Source organism: Magnolia sinica, chromosome 14 (genome assembly GCF_029962835.1).
Source record: "Magnolia sinica isolate HGM2019 chromosome 14, MsV1, whole genome shotgun sequence".
Classification (NCBI taxonomy): domain Eukaryota; kingdom Viridiplantae; phylum Streptophyta; class Magnoliopsida; order Magnoliales; family Magnoliaceae; genus Magnolia; species Magnolia sinica.
Window position 1 is genome coordinate 62,956,132 of NC_080586.1, and position 23,402 is coordinate 62,979,533.

Here is a 23,402-nt window from a genome sequence, read left to right on the forward strand (position 1 = left end):
TTCTGATCTTAAGATGGGGTCCTCATAAGATCACTAAAAGTGACCCAAAGAATGCACTGATTAAGCCCAAAGATTATAAGAAAGCATAAGCATGTAACACATACCAAAGTTCTCAATATGGTGAGCCTCACAGCCAAATAAAGTTGTAACTATAAAATTGTACATCGAAGGCCCTTTGATAAACTTTTGGCCCGTTTAACTTCCTGGGCCTGCTAAGGTCCAGAAATTAGTTGAGTATGTGGAAATAATCTTATGAAGGCCAACTATACTCACTGGAGGACCCCACCAGATGTAGAGTGTGTATATATCATGAAAAGGTCAAGTGGGCCTGCTACTGGATTGTGAGTCCAGCAGCAACCCAAGGCAGAGAGTGCTTTCACAATCGGGCGATCCAAGGCTTGGACGGCCTGGACCGAACATGCATTAAGGTAGATTCCACATACATGCACATTGAGCCTTAAATAAATGGCCTAAGGTCTATGGTGGGCCTTTAACCACCCATAGAGAAACCTATGAGCTTACCTTAGGATCACCCAGGAGGACATCTAACCTCAACTGGTTTCCAAGAGGTAGCTCGCCACTACCCATATAATGAAAGATCTAAGGCCTAAGCAATGTATGGACTAGTAGGCCATACACCAAGCCCAATTCATAGGCCATATAGTGGGCCCTCAAGTAAGGTTTGGGCCCAACCATAAAGGTCATAATTTCACATATTGTGGTGGGCTTCATGGGCAGCCCAGTAATTCATTTACATGGGCAAGTTTCACATTTAACACAAGTGAGTTGGGCCTCACTTTTGGCCTAAGTACAAGGTCAGTTTAGTGGGCAGCCAAGGGCCCGACTTCTTGTGTATCCTTGCCCCTAAGCCCATCATAATAGATAGGAGAATATAGGCCCAAGATCAATGGGCCTTTCCAAAAGAACTGAGTCCACAAGGCCTACTTGCTAACACAAACATGCATATACTATATCACATAATGGGCCCTAAAGAAATGGCCCAAAACAAAAGTCATCCAATTCATACATTATGGTGGGCTTGAGGGCAGCCCATAAGCCTAAGAATACACATGGGCAAGACCTATACTGACAATGTGGGCCATGCCACATCAGCCCAAAGACTTAGTAAGGCCCTCCACAATATACATTTATATGGGCCCCGCAAGTCACCCCATAATTAAGCATTTCATGAGGGCATGTGAGACCCGACCTGAGTTCTCTTGTGTGCATGTGTGTGTGTGAGTATGCATTTTGTTCTTTTTGGTCTCGCGGTCCTACCGGTCAAATTTCGGCAACCCGCGACCTTGGGGTAGCGTTTGCGATCATCCTTGAGTCTGGTCACTTTGACCCTACTCGGATCGGCCCGAGACCTATGCTATCTCGTTCGTATCGTCGTTGCGATTCCAACGACGCGTCTTGTGCATTCATCCAACTTATAGATCAAAAGTTGTGAGCATTTCATCATGTGGCCCACTTTTTGTACAAAAGCCAATGGACCACTCTCAGGCACAAGTTCCCATGCACACCACTCACACACACTATAATTTCCATGGAATAAACACTACCCACACCTAACCTACCCTAGCAAGCATTGTTTGTATCACCATAGGTCATGATTTCTTTCTCTAACCAAGGAGGGAGAGTAATGATGACTCTCCTACAACCTTCCCTTCCTCTCTCTCCTCCTTCATTCTCTCATTTTCCTCTTCCATGGTAGAATTTTCAGCCCTCCCTCTCCCAATTTTCAGCAACTTCCCCTTCCTTTCTTCCTCCATCTAGCCACCACAAACTCATCTTGACCATTGAACCTTTAAGCTTGGAGCTTGGAGTACCTAGTGTTGGTGGTAGCTTGAAGATTCAAGGTGGGTGATTATAATTGTTGATTTTCTTTTCTACCCTTTGATCTTATTTTTATTTCTAGATGGATCATATGGGACCCACCAATCCATGGTGGGGATCCCATTTGATCCCATGGATGTGGTCCTTTGGCCCATCCTACATGCATGTCATGATCCATGATGGGGTCATTCTCCATGGACCCCATCATGATGTATTTAATGATCCACTCCATCTTAAGGTCATCTAGACCCTAAGGATGATATTGGGATGGCATCCCAACCATCCATAGCAATTATATATCATGCATGTAGTGATTTTATGTTGCATGTACAATCAATATAGTTGTATGGGTATGATTCACTCTTGGGAGGGCCCACTAGTGGCGGGGCCCTACCCCCATGGCCGGATTACTCTCTTTCCTTCTTCTCTTTTCTCTGATGTATGGATGATAGTGTGTGTGTGGCCCATTTATAGTGGGCCTTGGATGTCCCAAAATAAATAAAAATAAAAATCCAGCAAGGTGGGATGCTCTTATCACCTAACTCCATGATCATCGGACACCTTAATCAATGCATGCAAGTGTCCTAGTTCTAGTATGTGATCTGGACTTGAGCATACTGGGTGCGTAGGATGCCCATGGGTGAGATTTCCAAAACTTCCATGGTACCAAGGATCTGCTCCAACGCCGTGACTGGGTGGAATACATGAGCGCACGAGGGCCTTATACCGTTAGGCCGCGACTCCCACTGTCGTGTAGTCGGTTGGATAGGGGTGTGGCCTTACCTGCCTGGTGTGAGGAGGCATTGCTAAGCTGAGTCTGATCAGCTCGTAAATGGGTCCGTTACCTTCAAACCTTGTTGGTGATTAGTTGTCCACAGGCGGGTAGTGAGGTCTCTTACGCTCGTTTGACTGTGCGAGGTCTGCAGAGCGGCAGTCATTCAGCAGTGTAATAGACCCCAGTGATTTCCTTATGATTGAAAATGTACTCGACTTATGGTTTGGATATGAGCACTGACATCACTTACATCGCATTAGCATTGGCTGTACAAGCCCCCCTTTCATACATTACCTTGGTATGACACCCATTACTTATTGCATCGCATTCATGATAAGCCTTGGTAAGACTAGTGATATGTTCATTGATTATGCTTCTCTTCTTATACCTCCTACTATTCCTCTGTGCACCATTGTCACACACTTACACCACCCTCTAAGCTTCTATAAGCTTATGCACGATTGATACGTGCAGGAGACTCTAGGTAGGCGCCGTAGCAGCAGAGCTTTGAGTATAGTTGAGCAGTGAGGGCTCCAGTGTTGCTGATTTCTCTCTCTTTTCCTTTTATTCTCATGTATGTCCTTTTGGACCTTTTGGATGATTGTAAAAGTTCAAATTTTTAGTGAATTTTGTGATGTGTGCCTTTATTATTCTCAGATGTACTTGCTGTGATCTTGAGTATGCTCACATTGGAAGTAATTATACTGTTATGAAAATCCTCCTTGTAGGATCCCAGGATCGGAACCTACCTCAGGAGCCGAGAATGGGGTACTACGGAGGCTGTTGCGGCCAGAATCGGCCATCGGGTTCCTTGTGAGTCCGGTTACCAAGTCTGGGGCGTGACAGGGCATCACGGCTAATAAATACATATGGTCAACCTGTAGACGGCCCGTTGGGCCTGTGAAATAGTAAGGACAAGCCCTGCACGATCTTGGGTTCAAGAAATAGGTTTCGAGCCCATTGGGCCTATAAACTACCAAAAATCTGGTTAAGGCTAACCCCCAACATCACCACAAAGGTGAGCCTTAAGAGGAACTAATTATGCCTAAAAATGTCTAAGAAAAAAAGGCAAGGAGTGTGTGCAATACTCCCTTAAATCTGGTGGGCCACAACAGCTCCAAAATAATCAACTATGGAGCAAATTTGGGCCCCTTATTGGAATTCCAGCCCACCCCCTTCCTGGGCCTGCTGGAATCCAGAAATTTATGCAATTCAGATGGGTTACTAGCCCATGGTGACCCACACATATCACAGTGGGTCCCACCGAATGAGAGGGGAATACACAACACACATTAGAAGTGGGCCATGCTGCTAGAATACAGGCCCAGCAACAACCCAAGGTAGGGGCGTCCCGTGGTGGGTAGTCCTACGGGCTTGAGTATCTGGCCCAAAACTGACCGAAGTTTACAGGCCACACCACGGTTAGTACAGGGGTCCGATGGCCATAAAAATTTACAAGATGGTCCTACCATAGGTGGACCACGAATCCTCAAAATTTTGTAATTTTTGGACAGTAAGAAGTATTTTAATTAATTTAAATAATATAGACCATCAAGAAAATCTGGTGAATCGGGACACTTGAACGTGGTGAGCCAGTCCAGCACTTTCCACGGTGTGCATGGGATTCCATTGGCCTAAAAAATTTTTAGGTGAGTCCCACCATGGGTGAACCACCTCTCTATAAATTTTCATTATTTTATGATACTCAGAAGTGTTTAAATTAATTTAATGAATACAATCTATCTAGGGTGAAATATTGCTGGAATATAACTTTCCTGAATTTGGGCCATCCAATGGGTGGGTTCTGGGCCTCCAAAAGTCCTGAAATTTGGACCCAAGGTCCCTTATCAAGCCTAAAACAAGGTGGGATCAGGAAATATGGCCCACCTTCTTAGAAATTATTTTTTTAATATTATTTTTATGGGACTATTCTGCTGGACTGCACAGCAGAAATTTCTGGCAGTCCAGTATGTTGGCCCACACTTTTGGATGCCCAAATAGGATTCCTTGGCCCTGAAATTGTGTGGATAGGTCCTAAAATGGGTGGGACACCTTCCTACAAAAATTTAGGATTTTTGGGGTAGTAAAAATATTTCATTTAACTCATGCAATTTATGGACAGCAAGGTCCAGATTTTTATTTTCGTGCTGCAACAATGCTGCTGTCCCTGACTTTACCACCCCATTTGAGTGGGCCCAGGTCTATGTAAATTTGAAAAAATGCAAGGCCAACCTTCCTGTACAAGTATACAGTAAGGTAGGGTCCACAAAGGTGGCCCACCATTTCAAAATCAGGCTGATATTTATGATTTTCCAGCAAACAGTGTGGCTGGACAGTCCAGAAACATCTGGACCGTCCACCCTCCTTGGCCCACCCTTTTGGGTGATCAAATAGGGATATTTGAAGATGAGGTTTAGCATACTTTTAGGTAGGGTCCACACCTCAAAGAGAAGTCTAAGAAATCAAGAAAAGGAGACCACAAACAAGGCCTACAACCCATACATTATAGCATAAAAAAAATTCCAGCAATCTGGACAGCAACATGTTGCTGTCTAGATCAGCCCAAAAAATTTAATAAATGGGAAATAAATCATAGATTCCATAATGTGGGGTCCACCCTGATGTGTCACACAACTCCCAGGCCCAGCCCCTCCCCAATAAAATCCATAAAATTAGGCCCAAAGGCTTTCCAAATCAAGCAGCAAAACTAGGCAGCATAGTTGGGCCTAGGTGTCCAACAACTTGGGCCTGGATGTCCCAAAAATTTAAAAATTCTGGTTGCATGGCACATCAGGTGGGCTACATAATCATTATATCCAAACCATAGAAAGGGGAGAAGAGAAGAAGAAATGAAATCTCATCAAGATGGGGTCCATGGAGAATGGCCCCATCAAGATCACATGCATGCAAGTGATGGCTAAAAAAAAAAAAAAAACCTTATCCAAGGAGTGGTGGACCTTCACCATTGATGTGGTGAGTCCTACACTCTCCATATGAAGCAACAAAAGATCTATGAAAATAAGAACCATGTAATCTATCCTACATGCTCACCCACTTGTTGGATCTTCAAGATTCTTCAACCAACATGCTCCTTAAGCTTCAAGGAAGGAGGTTCAATGGTGATGATGGATCTTTGATGGTTAGATCTAGGGGGAAAGAAGAGGAAAGAGGGCTGGAAAAGTTCAGCAATGGAGGACATTGGAGGGCATTTAAAAAGAGGAGAAGAGAGAAATGAAGAAAGAGAGAGGGAGATGAGAGAGTTTCTAAAGTTGATATGATTACTTTCTTAGAAAAAGATGAGTTTTGAAAAGAGAAAATAATCATTACTCATGGGATAGGGTGGCTCATCATTGCCTAGAGAAGCTAATCTCATCATAGTTTTCTTGAGAAAAGAAGCCATCATTGCTAGGCTAAAGGTGGCTTACATGGGGAAAGTGCACATGGGGAAATGTGCAATCAGGTGGGTCCCACCAAAAATGCAATCAACGGTCCAAATAATGCGCGGCCCATAACTTTTGATGGACACATTGGATTTACGCATGTGATGCGGCGCTGGAATCGCGGCGACGATGCGGTCGTAATGGTATAGGTCTTGGGTCAATCCGAGTCGGGTCTACGTGACCAAACTCAAGGGTGACTGCAATCACTATCCGAAGGTCGCGGGTCGCCAAAATTTGACCGGTAGGACCGCGGGACTAAAATACACGAGATGCATACTCACACACACACATGTACACATGCGAACTCGGGTCAGGTCTCACAAAAACATTGGTGGATATGCAGAAAGATAGACAGTATACTCAAAATCTCTCATCATCTACAGTCGCTAAATCCACTCATGCATCGTCGGTATGCAAGTATAAATTTTTTACTATAATGAGCTTACAATTATATTATAAACGCTAATAATACCAATGCCATTTTATATGTCAATGTAGCCAGATATTATATATATCAGTAAAAGATGCGACTTGCTTGGTTTTGGAAAACGTGGTGTAGTTACTCATGGTAAAGTACACGAAGTTAATCCAAATGCAACTATCCATTGCGAGTTGTTGGAGGATGAAGCTTTTGTTGTTGTCCTGACTGAGGTTATACAACCTCACGCTCCTTTGTGGAAAGAAGATGGGTTCACATCTACACTTGGAGAGGCCGGTCCAGGATCATTTGTGCAATGAGGGAAAGAGGCTTTGAGAATTCAATAATTTGAACAAATTTGGTACTATATAATTGAACATGTGTTGTGTAAATTTTGAACAAATTTTGAACTTGTTGTGTGCATTTTGAACTAATTTTGAACTAATTTGGCACTTGTTTTTTTATTTTTTTTAATATTGAATGAATTTTGTACTTTATATTTGAACGTATTTATAGTCTTAGGCTCCATTTGGTCATCACATTAGTATTTATGAAAACATTTTTTTTTGAAAACCAAATGGAGCCTAGGCCCTTTTTTAACTCCGCCAATGCAACTCCTTGCATTGCCGGTCCCAAGCCCAGGTAAAGGAGGAGGGAGAAGGGCTTTAGAATGAATCGTCAACTATAGAGGAGATCCTGAAAATGCAGTGAGTATCTCTAGTTTTATGGTTTTACTTGTACATTCCTGTATTGATTACTAAAGCATGACGGTTATGCGCATTCTTTCAGGTGGATGTTGCATGTGGGAGGGTTGGAGCTGCATATTTCAGATTCAAGCATCTGGTACATCTCTTGTCAAGAATGCACATGTGTAGTTTATTAAAAAATACATTATATGATATCGTGTGCATGATATCTATGTTATAATTACCCTCATGTATTTTGCTTAAAATCCATGTTTATGCATGATTCTCATGCATTGACATGGATTTGGGCCAAAAAAGATCGAAATGAAAAATTTAAGAAAACATGGGAGATTTTCTTTTATAAAGTAAGTATTTGGGACCAAGTGGTTATGTATTTGCTCCATTAAATTTGCTCGAAATTAATGGAGCAGACCCGGATGTGCGTCGGAGCTATCCGGATGAACGGGGGTCCCTGGAAGGCGGGAACCACTGTTATGATCATGATGAAGCTGTCCATTTCTTATGGACAGCATTAGAGGGGCTTAGCCATTTGGACAGGCCGTGTTTATGTATTTGATCGAAATTAATGGAGCAGACTCGGATGTGCGTCGGAGCTATTCGGAAGATCGGGGTTCCTTGGAAAGAGGAAATCGCTATTATGACCATGATGAAGGTGTCCATTTTTTATGGACAGCATTGGAAGGGCCTGATCATTTGAGCCGGATGACCGTGTTTATATTTGTATTTGCAGGGACCATACCCTTAACCTAAACCTAACCTTTCCTAAAACCTTAACCTATAACCTAAACCTCAACCTTAACCTAAACCTAAACCTTAACCTAAAACCTAAAACCTAAACCTAAACCTAAACCTAAAACCTAAATGTATTCTCAAATCCTTAAACCTAAACCTACACCTAATCCTAATCTTAACTCTCTAACCTAAACCTATACCTAAACTTGAAAACCCAAACATAAACTCGATCCCGAACCCGAACCCAATTTCCTAAACCTAAACCTTAACCTATTCTCAATTCCCTAAACCTATATCTTATAACCTAAACCTAAACCGAAACCTTAACCTATACCTATAACCTTAACCTAAACCAAAACCTATGACCTAAAACCTTAACCTATAACCTAAACCGAAACCTTAACTTAAACCTAAACCTTAACCTAAACATATAACCTTAACCTAAAGCCTAAAATCTAAACCTAGAACCTAAATGTATTCTCAAATCCCTAAACCTAAACCTACACCTAATCCTAATCTTAACTCCCTAACCTAAACCTATACCTAAACTTGAAAACCCAAACATAAACTCGATCCCGAACCTGAACCCGATTTCTTAAACCTAAACCTTAACCTATTCTCAATTCCCTAAACCTATATCTTATAAACTAAACCTAAACCTAAACCTTAACCTATACCTATAACCTTAACCTAAACTAAAACTTATGACCTAAAACCTTAACCTATAACCTAAACCTCAACCTTAACTTAAACCTAAACCTTAACCTAAATATATAACCTTAACCGAAAACCTAAAACCTAAACCTAAACCTAAAACCTAAATGTATTCTCAAATCCCCAAACCTAAACCTACACCTAATCCTAATCTTAACTCCCTAACCTAAACCTATACCTAAACTTGAAAACCCAAACATAAACCCGATCCCGAACCCGAACCTGATTTCCTAAACCTAAACCTTAACCTATTCTCAATTCCCTAAACCTATATCTTATAAACTAAACCTAAACCTAAACCTAAACCTAAACCTTAACCTGTACCTATAACCTTAACCTAAACCAAAACCTATGACCTAAAACCTTAACCTATAACCTAAACCGAAACCTTAACTTAAACCTAAACCTTAACCTAAACATATAACCTTAACCTAAAACCTAAAACCTAAACCTAAACCTAGAACCTAAATGTATTCTCAAATCCCTAAATCTAAACCTACACCCAATCCTAATCTTAACTCCCTAACCTAAACCTATACCTAAACTTGAAAACCCAAACATAAACCCGATCCCAAACCCGAACCCGATTTTCTAAACCTAAACATTAACCTATTCTCAATTCCCTAAACCTATATCCTAAACCCGAATGCATTCTTAAATCCTATAACCTATAATCTAAACTTAAACCATTAACCTATACCTAAAACCTATAACCTAAACCAAAACCAAAAACCTAAACCAAAGCCAAAACCTATAGCCTAAACCCGAACCCATTCTCAAATCTAAAAACCTATAACCTAAACCGTTAACCTATAACCTAAATAAAAACCTATAACCTAAACCAAACCTAAACCAAAACCTAAACCTAAAACCTAAACCTAAACCAATAACCTAAACTCAATTCCCTAAACCTAAACCTAAACCTAATCCTATAACCTAAACTCAAATCCCTAAACCTTAACTTATAACCTAACCTAAACCTATACTTATAACCTAAAACTATTCCCAAATCCCAAAACATATAACCTAAGCCTAACCTTTCCCTAAACCTATAACCTAAACTCAATTTCCTAAACCTAAACCTACACTTAATCCTAATCTCAACTCCCTAACCTAAACCTAAACCTAAACATGAAAACCCAAACTTAAACCCAATCTTGAACCTGAACCCGATTTCCTAAACCTAAACCATAACCCATTCTCAAATCCAAAAACCTATAACCTAAACCTAAATCTAAACTAAAACCAAAACTTATAACCTAAACCCGAACCCATTCTCAAATCCAAAAACCTATAACCTAAACCTAAACCTTAACCTAAACTGTTAACCTATAACCTAAATCAAAACCTATAACCTAAACCAAAACCAAAACCTATAACCTAAACCAAAACCAAAACCTATAACCTAAACCCGAACCCATTATCAAATCACAAAACCTATAACCTAAACAAAAACCAAAACCTATAACCTAAACCCGAACCCATTCTCAAATCTCAAAACCCAAACCTAAACCTAAACCTAAACCTATAACCTAAACTCAAATCCCTAAACCTAAACCTAAACCAAAACCAAAACCTATAACCTAAACCCGAACCCATTCTCAAATCCCAAAATCTATAACATAAACCTAAACTGTAACTTAATCCTATGACCTAAACTCAAATCCCTAAACCTTTACCTTTAACCTAACCTAAACCTATACTTATAACCTAAAACTATTCCCAAATCCCAAAACTTATAACCCAAACCTAACCTTTCCCTAAACCTATAACCTAAACTCAATTCCCTAAACCTGAACCTAGACCTAAACCTAAACCTATATCCTAAACTCAAATCCCTAAACCTTAACTTATAACCTAACCTAAACCTATACTTATAACCTAAAACTATTCCCAAATCCTAAAACCTATAACCTAAACCTAACCTTTCCCTAAACCTATAACCTAAACTCAATTCGCTAAAGCTAAACCTACACCTAAACCTAAACCTATAGCCTAAACTCAAATCCCTAAACCGCAACCTATAACCTAACCTAAACCTATACTTATAACCTAAAACTATTCCCAAATCCCAAAACCTATAACCTAAACCTAACCTCTCCCTAAACCTATAACCTAAACTCAATTCCCTAAAGCTAAACCTACACCTAATCCTAATCTCAACTCCCTAACCTAAACCTAAACCTAAACTTGAAAACCCAAACTTAAACCCAATCCTAAACCTGAACCCGATTTCCTAAACCTAAGCCATAACCCATTCTCAAATCCAAAAACCTATAACCTTAACCTAAACTGTTAACCTATAACCTAAATCAAAACCTATAACCTAAACCAAAACCAAAACCTATAACCTAAACCAGAACCCATTATCAAATCACAAAACCTATAACCTAAACAAAAACCAAAACCCGAACCCATTCTCAAATCTCAAAACCCAAAACTAAATCTAAACCTAAACTCAAATCCCTAAACATAAACCTAAACCAAAACCAAAACTTATAACCTAAACCCGAACCCATTCTCAAATCCCAAAACCTATAACATAAACCTAAACTGTAACCTAATCCTATGACCTAAACTCAAATCCCTAAACCTTTACCTTTAACCTAACCTAAACCTATACTTATAACCTAAAACTATTCCCAAATCCCAAAACCTATAACCTAAACTTAACCTTTCCCTAAACCTATAACCTAAACTCAATTCCCTAAACCTGAACCTAAACCTAAACCTAAACCTATAGCCTAAACTCAAATCCCTAAACCTTAACATTAACCTAACCTAAACCTATACTTATAACCTAAAACTATTCCCAAATCCCAAAACCTATAACCTAAACCTAACCTTTCCCTAAACCTATAACCTAAACTCAATTCGCTAAAACTAAACCTACACCTAAACATAAACCTATAGCCTAAACTCAAATCCCTAAACCGCAACCTATAACCTATACTTATAACCTAAAACTATTCCCAAATCCCAAAACCTATAACCTAAACCTAACCTCTCTCTAAACCTATAACCTAAACTCAATTCCCTAAAGCTAAACCTACACCTAATCCTAATCTCAACTCCCTAACCTAAACCTAAACCTAAACTTGAAAGCCCAAACTTAAACCCAATCCTGAACCTGAACCCAATTTCCTAAACCTAAGCCATAACCCATTCTCAAATCCAAAAAACTATAACCTAAACCTAAACCTAAACTAAAACCAAAACTTATAACCTAAACCCGAACCCATTCTCAAATCCAAAAACCTATAACCTAAACATAAACCTTAACCTAAACCGTTAACCTATAACCTAAATCAAAACCTATAACCTAAACAAAAACCAAAACCTATAACCTAAACCCGACCCCATTCTCAAATCCAAAAACCTATGACCCAAACCTATAACCTAAACCAAAACCATAACCTATAACCTAAACCCGAACTCATTCTCAAATCCCAAAACTTATAACCTAAACCTAAACTGTAACCTAATCATATAACCTAAACTCAAATCCCTAAACCTTAACCTATAACCTAACCTAAACCTATACTTATAACCTAAAACTATTCCCAAATCCCAAAACCTATAACCTAAACCTAACCTTTCCCTAAACCTTTAACCTAAACTCAATTCCCTAAACCTAAACCTAGACCTAAACTTAAACCAATAGCGTAAACTCAAATCCCTAAACCTTAACCTATAACCTAACCTAAACCTATACTTATAACCTAAAACTATTCCCAAATCCCAAAACCTATAACCTAAACCTAAGCTTTTCCTAAACCTATAAGCTAAACTTAATTCCCTAAAGCTAAACCTACACCTAATCCTAATCTCAACTCCCTAACCTAAACCTAAATATAAACTTGAAAACTCAAACTTAAACCCAATCCCGAACCTGAACCCAATTTTCTAAACCTAAACTATAACTCATTCTCAAATCCAAAAACCTATAACCTATAACCTAAACCTAAACTAAAACCAAAACTTATAACCTAAACCTGAACCCATTCTCAAATCACAAAACATATAAGCAAAACCAAAACCAAAACCTATAACCTAAACCCGAACGCATTCTCAAATCCCAAAACCTATAACCTAAACTTAAACCTTAACCTAAACCTATAACCTATAACCAAAACCTATAACGTAAACCCGAACCCATTCTCAAATCCCAAAACCTATAACCTAAACCTAAACCTTAACCTAAACCTATAACTTATAACATAAATCAAAACCTAAACCTAAACCTATAACCTATAACCTAAATCAAAACCTATTACCTTTCCCTAAACCTTAACCTAAACCTATATCCTAAACCCGAACACATTCTCAAATCCTATAACCTAAAACCTAAACCTATAACCTATAACCTAAACCAAAACCTATAACTTAAACCAAAACCAAAACCTATAGCCTAAACCCGAACCCATTCTCAAATTCAAAAGACCTATAACCTCAATCTAAACCTTAACCTAAACCGTTAACCTATAACCTAAATCAAAACCTATAACCTAAACTAAAACCAAAACCTATAACCTATAACCTAAACCCGAACCCATTATCAAATCCCAAAACCTATAACCTAAACCTAACCTTTCCCTAAACCTATAACCTAAACTCAATTCCCTAAACCTAAACCTAGACTAAAACCTAAACCTATAGCCTAAATTCAAATTCCTAAACCTTAACCTATAACCTAACCTAAACTTATACTTATAACCTAAAACTATTCCCAAATCCCAAAACATATAACCTAAACCTAACCTTTCCTTAAACCTATAACCTAAACTCAATTCCCTAAAGCTAAACCTACACCTAATCTTAATCTCAACTCCCTAACCAAAACCTAAACCTAAACTTGAAAACCCAAACTTAAACCCAATCTCGAACCTAAACCCGATTTCCTAAACCTAAACCACAACCCATTCTCAAATCCAAAAACCTATAACATAAACCTAAACAAAAACCAAAACTTATAACCTAAACCCGAACCCATTCTTAAATCCCAAAACCTATAACCTAAACCTAAACCAAAACCAAAACCTATAACCTAAACCCGAACCCATTCTCAAATCTCAAAACCTATAACCTAAACCTAAACCTATAACCTATAACGTAAACCAAAACCTTTAACCTAAACCAAAATCAAAACCTATAAGCCCGAACCATTCTCAAATCCCAAAACCTATAACCTAAACCTAAACCTATAACCTAAACCAAAACCTATAACTTAAACCAAAACCAAAACCTATAACCTAAACTTGAACTCATTCTCAAATCCCAAAACCTTTAACCTAAACCTTAACATAAACCTATAACCTATAACCTAAATCAAAACCTATAACCTAAACCAAAACCAAAACCTATAACCTAAACCTGAACCCATTCTCAAATTCAAAAACCTATAACCTAAACCAAAACCTAAACCTAAACCAAAACCAAAACCTATAACCTAAACCCGAACCCATTCTAAAATCCCAAAACATATAACCTAAACCTAAACTGTAACCTAATCGTATAACCTAAACTTAAATCCCTAAACCTTAACATATAACCTAACCTAAACCTATACTTATAACCTAAAATTATTCTTAAATCCCAAAACCTATAACCTAAACCTAACCTCTCCCTAAACCTATAACCTAAACTCAATTCCCTAAACCTAAACCTTCACCTAATCCTAATCTTAACTCCCTAACCTAAACCTAAACCTAAACTTGAAAACTCAAACTTAAACACAATCCCGAACCTGAACCCAATTTCCTAAACCTAAACCATAACCCATTCTCAATTCCCTAAAGCTATAACCTATAACCTAAACCTAAAGCTAAACCTAAACCTAACCTAAACTTATAACCTTTCCCTAAACCTTTAACTTAAACCTAAACTTAAAACTTAAATGTATTCTTAAATTCTTAAACCCAAACCTACACCTAATTCTAATCTCAACTACTTAACCTAAACCTAAACTTAAAAACCCAAACCTAAACCCAATCCCAAACCCAAACCCGATTTCCTAAACCTAAACCTTAACCTATAATCAAGTTCTCAAAAGCTATAACCTATAACCTAAAGCTAAACCTATTACCTAAACCTAAACCTTAACATAAACCTAAACCAAAACCTATAACCTAAACCTTAACCTATAACCTAAGCTTAATTATAACCTATAGCCTAACCTTAACCTAAACCTATAACCTAAACCTAAACCAAAACTTATAATCATATGGTGAGACCATTTCTTTTGTGTCAATTTCATTTCTCTTTGAGTTTTTTTTAATTCATTAAGAAGAAAAAAAGTGGTTATACGTGATGCACTTCTTTCACTGTCTTTCTTTTCCCCAATGGACATTCTAATTTATGAATGACATGACTATTTGTAGGATGATGTAATTTTAGTAGTTGTTGAAATTTCAGGGTGAAGTCGAGCACATTTCCTAATGAAGCCAAAGATTTGTATTTTTAGCATTATTGTAATTGTAACTGTAATTGATTGTAATTGTAATTGATTGAATGAAGGATTGTAATTGTAATTGATTGAATGAAGGATTCTAATTGAATGAATGAATGATGTAATTGATTGAATGAAGGATTGTAATTGAATGAATGAATGATTGTACAGGTGGTAATTGAATGAACAAACGATTTAATTTTTTAATATACAAAATAGCTACGGATATTGACCGTAGCCACTAATCAGACAGGTGTCGCCTTTTCAATTTTGGCATATTGCTACGGACCTTTAGCTACAAATAAGATCCGTAGCTGTTTGAATTTTTGCTACGGATATAATTGCTACGGATTATATCTGTAGTTATTTAACATATAGCTACGGATTAAATCCATAGCCACTAACCAGACAGGTGTAGCCTTTTCAATTTTGGCCTATTACTACGGACTTTCAGCTACAAATAATATCCGTAGCTGTTTAAAGTTTTCGCTGCAGATATAATTGTTACGGATTATATCTGTAGCTATTTAACCTATAGCTATGGATTAAATCCGTAGCCATAGGTTCCGGACCTATTGTTATGGCACCTACGATGACGGTCGTGTTACGGACTAGCTACGGTTTTAGTCCGTAGCCATAGGTTTATGGCTACGGATTTTATCCGTAGCCTTTGCCCCTTTTTTTGGTAGTGACGTGCAAGACCCATCGTTGGAACTGCGGTGATGATGCGGTCACAATGGCATAGGTCATAACTCAATCCAAGTCGGGTCTTCACGACTGGGCTCACGGATGACCGTAAACACTATCCAAGAGTCACGGGTCGCCGAGATTCGACCGGTAGGACCACGGGATCAAGATGGACAGAATACATACTCTCACACACACATGCACACATGCGAACTCAAGTCGGGTCTCTCAACCCTCCCCACCAATAAAGAAATTTTACCTTCGAAATTAAACAATCTAAGACAAAATAAAAGACAAATGACTACCATCATATAGCAATCATCATATAAGGAAGGCAATACAAACAATCATATATCAATCAATCATCAAACAAATGGGGATAACGTTCTCTAATCTCGGCCTCGCGTTCCCAAGACGTCTCGGCCTCTGAATGATGACTCCATTGCACCTTCACCAAGGGAATGACCTTGGTCCTGAGGACCTGCTCCTTCCGATCAAGGATACAAATCGGCTGCTCAATATAGGAAGCATCCTCACGGACCTCAAGTGGCTGCCAATCAATCACAGGAATAGTGTCCGACCCACATCTCCGCAACATAGAAACATGGAACACGTCGTGGATCGTGGACAACTCAGGAGGTAAGGCAGCATATAGGCCACAACGCCTATGCGCTCGATAATCTCAAAAGGTCCGATGAATCTCAGGGCGAACTTGCCCTTCACACCAAAGCGAACCACGCCCTTTATAGGCCAGACCTTGAGATACATCATGTCCCTGACTGCGAATTTGAGGGGTCGACGCTGACGATCAGTAAAACTCTTCTGCCGGCTCTGAGTTGTGCGCATCCTCTGCCTAATAACATCAATAACCTCTGACGTCTGCAGCACAAGCTCGGGACCTAAGAGATGACGATCTCCAATCTTGGTCTAACAACTAGGAGATCTGCAGGGTCTACCATAAAGTGCCTCAAAAGGAGCCATGTCGATAGTTGCCTGATAATTGTTGTTGTATACGAATTCGGTGAGGTGCTCATCCCAATTGCCCGCAAAGTCGATCACACAAGCCCTGAGCACATCCTCAAGGATCTGATTGACCCTTTCGGTCTGCTCATCCGTCTGCGGATGATAAGCGGTGCTGAGATGTAAAGTGACCCCCAATGCCTGTTGAAAACCCCTCCAAAACTGAGACGTAAATCTGGAGTCTCGGTCTGAAACGATTGAAACTGGGATGTCGTGCAGTCTCACTATCTCCTCAATGAATATCCTTGCTAACCGGTCCATAGACCAGGAAGCACGTTCTGGAATGAAATGAGCCAACTTCATCAGATGATCGACGATAACCCATATGGTATCGTGACCACACTAAGTCCTCGACAAACCTGCGATGAAGTCCATCGATATATGCTCCCACTTCCACTCTGGAACGCTCAACGGCTGTAAGGGACGAGGGGGTCTCTGATGATTAACCTTAACACGCTAGCATGTGTCACACTCGAAACAAAACTTGCAATCTGGCGCTTCATCCCTTGCTAGAAGTACTGCCTCCTTATATCACGATACATCTTTGTGAACTCGGGTGGATAGTAAGTCTCGATCGGTGTGCCTCGGTCATCAGATCCCAACGCAACTCTAGAATGTCCGGGACACACAATCGGCCTCTGAAGCGTAATCCACCATCGAAACCAATCTGCCAGTCTGACTGCTCCATGGTTGCGGCCTCTGCTAGGTACTCCTGAAGTGACTCGTCCGTCTGCTGAGCCTCGATCACCCTGGCCACTAAGGAGGGTTGAATCGACAAGCTCGAAAGCTGAACAATGGAAGACTGCAGACCGAACTCAAAGTCAAACTCTGATACATCCTCGAGCATCTGCCACTCACGCACCATCATCTGTGCCACCAGGCCTCGTACCTGGTGGCTGAGCGCGTCTGCCACCAAGTTTGCCTTGCCCGGGTGGTACTGGAGGTCAAAATCGTAGTCTTTCAGCAACTCCATCCATCGCCTCTGTCGCAGGTTCAACTCGAACTGCAAAAATAGATACTTTAAGCTCTTATGATCCGAGAAGAGCTCGAACCTGACCTCATATAGATAATGCCTCCACACCTTCAGTGCGAAGATGACTGCTGCGAGCTCTAAATCATGATTAGGGTATTCAGCTTATGGGCCTTGAGCTGGCGTGAGACATACGCCACTGGCTTCCCGTGCTGCATCAGTACAACACCCAAGATAACTCTGGAGGCATCAGTGAAAACAACGAAACCCTCACTCCCATTAGGGAGAGTGAGAACAGGAGCGGACGTGAGGCGGTCCTTCAACTCCATAAATGCTTTCTCGCAGGCATCACTCCAGACGAACATGACGCCCTTCCGCGTCAACCGGGTCAGCGGTGCTGTAATACCGAAGAAACCCTTGATAAACCATCGATAATATCCCGCTAGACCAAGGAAGCAGCAAATCTCAGACGTGTTCATGGGCTGGCCCCACTGACGCACTACATCAACCTTCAAGAGGTCCACAGCGACACCCTCCCTCGTCACCACTTGACCAAAGAACTTTATCTCCTCCTGCTAAAACTCACACTTCTTTAGCTTCGCATACAGCTGGTGGGCACGGAGGGTCTCAAGCACAATCCGCAGGTGCTCAGCATGGTCCTCTCGAGTCCTCGAATATACAAGAATATCATTAATGAATACCACCACGAACTGATCAAGGAACGACTGAAAAGCCTCATTCATCAGCTACATGAATATAGCGGGCGCGTTGGTCAGTCCAAATGACATGACCAGGAACTCGAAGTGACATAACGTGTCCGGAAAGCTGTCTTCGGAATGTCCTCCTCTCGGACCCGAATCTGATGGTAACCAGAATGCAAGTCTATCTTGGAAAAATACTGTGCATCCTGGAACTGATTGAACAAGTCATCAATACGGGGAAGTGGGTATCGGTTCTTGATGGTGACTCTGTTGAGCTCACAATAATCTACACAGAGTCGCAACGAACCATCCTTCTTCTTCACAAACAATACTGGGGCTCCCCAAGGTGAACTACTGGGATGAATGAAACCTAACTCCCGAAGCTCATCCAACTGCTCCTACAGTTCCCTCAACTCCAACAGTGTCATCCGGTAGGGGGCCTTCGAGATGGGTGCAGTACCAGATACTAAATCAATCTGGAACTCCACCTGCCGACGTGGAGGCAAATTCGGGATCTCCTGAAACACATCCGGGTACTCACAAACAATTGGCAACAGCTCAATACTCTCTACCACAGAATCCTCAACGACTGAAGCCAAGAAACTAGATAACGGCTCTCTTCTGGGTTTAACAACGAACTGGAACACTGGCAAGCCTGGAATGTGAAATGTAACCGTCCTTGCGGCACTGTCTAAGATGGCACTATATTTTGCAAGCCAGTCCATACCCGGAATCACATCAAAACCTGACATCGGCATCATGAACAGATCGGCAGGAAGGAACATCTTGCCCACTAACACCGGGCAAGAAGGACAGTAAGGGGTCAACATCATAGGCTTCCCCATAGGAGTCGAAACGGTCAAAGCGTCAGACACGGACTCCGATGGAATACCAGTCGATCGGTAAAACTGCACGGCCACAAAAGAATGAGAGGCACCAGAATCAAATAACACATAAGCAATGCAGGAAGAAACAAGAAGAATACCCTCAACTACTCCACCGGTCGATGACTGCGGGTCCTGGCTTAGCTCCTGCTGCGTAGAATAAAGCAGCCCTGAGCTGGTAGGGGAAGTAATTCGGAAGACTAAGGGTCCTGAGTCTGTGCCTGTTGGGCTGCAATATATATTGGACCCAGCGACCGGACATGCAGATATCCCCTCTGTTGGTGCTACGGCTACTGCTGCTGTCTCTGTTGCTGCTGTCGCTGCTGAGGAGGTCTATCTGGCTACCTCTGTTGTTGAGGAGGAGCCCTAGGAGCAGCGGGTGGAAGTTGAGCTCTCTGCTACTGCTGAGGAGGATAAGGAGGAGGTAACTGCGGTGGCCTTTGCTGCTGAATGGGGAGAGGGCACTCACGCCTCCGATGCCCAGCCTGTCCAGAGCCAAAGCATACATCAGAAAAGGGGCCGGAAGGTTGTACTGACGATGATGATGAAGCTACTGTCTGAACCGTAGGCTGCTGAAATCCTGACCTGCCCCTCTATCTCTGCTGACAGTGCTGCCTAGAACTGCCGGCTGGTGCCCTCCTCTTTCGATCTCCACCGGAACTCTACTCTCTCAACCTTTGGGTCATAGCCTAGTCCTCCTCATAAACCAGTGCCCGATGAACGACCTGGTCAAATGTCTTTAAACAATGCCCTACCATACGACTGCGAAGGGCAGGACACAAACCAACCACAAAACGACGAGCCCTCATCTTCTCATCGCTGGTGAGATGAGGAGCAAATCTAGACAAGGCCAAGAAACGAGCCTCATACTGAGATACAGTCATATCACCCTGCACTAGGGTCTCAAACTCGATCACACGCTGGATCTGAACGTGCTCAAGGAAGAACTTCTGGTCGAAACGGACCACGAACTCCTCCGATGTCCAAACAAACTGAGGTCCGACCATCCTAAATACAGATGACCACCAATGACGGGCCTCGTCCTGAGGGAGATAGGTCGCAAGGGATACTCTCTGACCCACAGGACACTGAATAGTGTCAAAAATCCTCGTAACCTCAGTGCGCCAAGCCTCAACGGCAGAAGGGTTAGGGTCATCACTAAACCTTGGGGGATCATGCTGCCGGAACTCTCAGGCTATCTCACTAGCACGCGGTAAGTCAGACTGCCCAGAAACCTCAGCAGTAGCAGGCTGACGGGTCTGCAATGCAGTGGCAACAAGCTGCATCAACTGCTGAAAATGCTCGGCTCCTATAGGTACTGTTGGAAAGGCAGGGGTGGCACTCGCCTCAAGCGGAGGCACGGGTGCAGTCGGCGGAACAGGAGCCTTCGAAATCGGAACAGCAGGCTGAGGAGGGGGGATAAGTGGGGGAACTGGAGCAACTGAAGGTACGGTCGCTATGGGCTCAACTGGAGGAGCAGGCATGATCGAGACCTTAGGAATCGGATCCTCAACAACGGGAGCAGGATGTGCTCGAGTAGGATGGGTAACTCAGGTGCCTCGTCCACGGGCACTACGACCACAGGTGCCACGACCAATAGTATCACGACCACGGGTGCCACGTTCACACAGCATTATCTACAAAATAATGACGATGTAAGGAATTAGGATAATTACAGGCTCAATACGGAGCGAAAGAAAGGATCTTAGGACACTACTTGTCCCATGTTCTTGGCAGACTTGTGATGTTATCCTTAGTCATTCCAGAATTACTTGTTAAGCTTTGATATCAACTCCTGTCACGCCCCAAACTCGGTAACCGGAATCACAAGGAACTCGATGGCCAGTTCTGGTCGTAACAGCCTCCATAGTACCCCATTCTCGGCTCTTGAAGTAGGTTTCGATCCTGGGATCATACAAGGAGGATTTTCCTAACAGTATAATCATTTCCAATATGAGCAAACCCAAGATCACAGCAAGTACATCTGAGAATAACAAAGGCACACATCGTAAAATCCACTATAAATTTAAATTTTTACATCATCCATAAGGTCCAAAAGGACATACATGAGAATAAAAGGAAAAGAGAGAGAAATCAGCAATACTGGAGTCCTCACTACTCAACTTTACTCCACGCTCTACTGCTACAACACTTAATTAGAGTCTCCTACACGCATCAATCGTGCATAAGCTTATAGAAGCTTAGAGGGTGGTTTAAGTGTGTGACAATGGTGCACAGAAGAATAGTAGGAGGTATAAGGAGAGAAGCATGATTAATGGGCATATCACTAGCCTTACTAAGGCTTACCATGAACGTGATGCAATGAGTAATAGGTGCCATACCAAGGCAATGCATGAAGGGGGGCTTGTACAGCCAATGCTAATGCGATGCAAGTAATGTCAGTGCTCATATCCAAACCATAAATCAAGTACATTTCCAATTATAAGAAAATCACCGGGGTCCATTACACTGCTGAATGATTGCCGCTCTGCAGACTCCGCACAGTCAAACGAGCGTAAGAGACCTCACTACCCGCCTATAGACAACCAATCACCAATAATGGCTGAAGGTAACGGACCCATTTACGAGCTGGTCAGACTTAGCCTAGCAATGTCTCCTCAAACAAGGCAGGTAAGGCCACACCCCTATCCAACCGACTACACGACAGTGGGAGTCGGGGCCTAACGGTATAAGGCCCTTGTGCGCTCATGTATTCCACCCGGTCACGGCATTGGAGTAGATCCTTGGTACCATGGAAGTTTTAGAAATTTCACCTATGGGCATCCTATACACCTGATATGCTCAACTAATATTTTCGGTGTCCAGACATATGGCCATCCACTAATACCCCTATAGAGGTAAGGCCCTGATGAAGTAAGAGAAGATATTCACAAGCTATGCAATGCCAGATGCATGAATCACACAATCACCCATGCATCAATCCCAAGCATCTATCTCTCGGGGAGATACCAACATGTCCTACACAATGGCACAACCATGGCCAATCACAACTCAACTAAGCATGCATATGATGCGTATGGGAGTGGGCCATGAAGATGAATAGGGGTGCCAATGAGGTGAAGATGAACTCTCTACCTAATCATGAAGGGTCTAGGTACTTAACCAATTCCTCATAAGGAATACAACCTCTAGTGGGGGCCCATATACCTGGGGTAGCCCACGAGACTAAGGAGAACAATGGTATGGGCCTAAATAAATGAAACGGGCCTAACAAGGGTCTATGGTGGGCCTTTAACCACCCATAGAAGCCTATAGGCCTAGCTTAGGGCCACCAATGTGGGCATCCAACCACAATTAGTCCCTAAGAGGTAGCCCATCTCTAATTGATCATGGATCAAGGCCTAAGGCCCACGCAACATCAGAAATAAGAAATGGGCAGCCATAATCATACCACAAACACTCATGTTGGGCTTCAGAAATGTGGCCCAAGGCCTATCTAAAACATGGGTCTAAGGGAAACACACATAGCCCAACCCATATATACCACTATGGGCCCATAGTGGAAAGGTTAGGGCCCAATATAAAGGCCATTAATCCCATATATTGTGATGGCCTAGTGGGCAGCCCATTGCTCAAACCACATGGGCAAATGTCATGCTCTTAGTCAAGTAAGTTGGGCCTACAACCCGGCCTAAGTATTAAAGTTGATTTGGTGGGCAACCAAGGGCCTATCTACTTATGTAATCCGACCCACTAACCCAACACAATAGTATGGTAAAATGGCCCAAGAGTTCAATTGACCTATCTGGAAAGTTCCAGCTCAATTGGGCCTAAAGAGTTCAACAACTAGCTATATTCATGGACCCAATTAAATTCAACTATGGTGGGCCTCAAAAGTGCATTTATTAAGCCCAAAATTTAAGGAATTAAAGGTATAAATTATTCCCTCTAAGATCTTCACAATGTGGTGGGCCTCACTCCTCAAAATTTCAGCCTAAAGGTCAAGCATAATTATAACATGTTGCTGTCCTAAATTTGTGCACTCCATTGGAGTGGGTCCAGGGCCTCTAAAACTCTAAAAATTATGGGCCAAGGCCCCTCATCAT